Genomic DNA, 1,393 nt, shown 5'->3' on the forward strand with positions numbered 1-1,393 from the left:
TTTTTTTTCCTCCCCCAAAGTTTCGCCCACTTATTTATTTATTTGCTTGCGTGCGGCGCGCTGCCGCAGAGCAGTAAGAGCCGCTCCGCGCCGTGCCTAGCGCTGGAAGCGGCTCTGTATTGCAGCAGGTAGGGCTGAGCGCTAGGACCTCGGAGAATCCTTCCAGCAGCAATCAGGACTACCTTAAACCCAGCCCAATGCCTCTTCCTGCGCCACTCTGCGTGCTGGATGGAGATCCACAGTCAAGAGCTGCAGCTCAGTGCTGGAGTACAACATTTCACAGGGAGCCCTGCAGAAGCAACACCTGTTTCGAGCCAGCCAAGAAAGACACAAGCACTTGTATGTTGCTGCTTTGCTTGTGGATCGTCAATAATCCTAAACCAGTGGACATCTGCTGAGCCTCCTGAGAATTCTGGATCATAGATTTGGACGTCAAAAGTTTTTTTTTCCTTTTTCTTTTTTCCTATTTTTTTTTTTTGGATTTATCTCAGCCAACAACGTGAGATTTCCCCCCTCCCCCTTTGCAGGATTCATGCTGATGTATGCAGTCTGTTATAGAGTAAAAACAGCGCATGCCTTTCTGGAGTCAGAATCCATAAATCCTGACGTAGCCTGTGCATCTTAAAAAAAAAAAAATCCCTATAACGCCTAGGTATTTAAGTTGCTATGGTCATTCTTATCTTAAACCAAATGGAGAAACTACGGATTTTTTTCTTTATTACAGTTGGATGGGCTGAAGACCGTATTGCTTTCTAAGAGCTGGGGATATATGCATTTATATAGATATACACATCTATATGTTTATAAATATGTCAGTGTGTGAGTATAAAGTGGTGGTTTCTTAGACTAACTGGTTTGACCTTGAACCTGTACCAGTCAAAACAGAATATTACTTTTATTTATGCATTTAATGGATTGAAGAAAGAACATTTTCTCTGTAACTGCGCTAGGGAGGGGAGAGGAGTGGAATATACCTAATCTTGTATCTCCTGGGTTTGGCACCATCATTATTGTTTATTCTTATTCTCTAAAAGCAGAATCTTCTGATGGCTCCCTTAGGTGAAGTTGGGAACTATTTCGGTGTGCAGGATGCAGTACCCTTTGGGAATGTGCCCGTTTTGCCGGTGGATAGTCCGGTTTTGTTAAGTGACCACCTGGGTCAGTCTGAGGCAGGTGGGCTACCCAGGGGGCCTGCGGTCACGGACTTGGACCATTTAAAGGGGATCCTCAGGCGGAGGCAGCTATACTGCAGGACTGGATTTCATTTAGAAATCTTCCCCAATGGTACTATCCAGGGAACCAGGCAAGACCACAGCAGATTTGGTAGGTATTATCCTTAACCCTTTAGTGGTCATGTGATGAAATACTGGGGCAGAACTGCGGGCGGGGGGAC

General features: G+C 45.4%; 1 pseudogene across 1 annotated transcript; it reads left to right on the top strand.

The window, feature by feature from the left end:
- The first annotated feature begins 500 nt into the window (after window positions 1-500).
- On the top strand, window positions 501-1,340 carry LOC104500685 (annotated as a pseudogene). Its single transcript, XR_727842.1, has one exon. The product of XR_727842.1 is annotated as a fibroblast growth factor 9 pseudogene (transcript).
- The last annotated feature ends 53 nt before the right edge of the window (window positions 1,341-1,393 follow it).

Source organism: Buceros rhinoceros, unplaced genomic scaffold (genome assembly GCF_000710305.1).
Source record: "Buceros rhinoceros silvestris isolate BGI_N320 unplaced genomic scaffold, ASM71030v1 C12818478, whole genome shotgun sequence".
In the NCBI taxonomy this organism is placed as follows: domain Eukaryota; kingdom Metazoa; phylum Chordata; class Aves; order Bucerotiformes; family Bucerotidae; genus Buceros; species Buceros rhinoceros.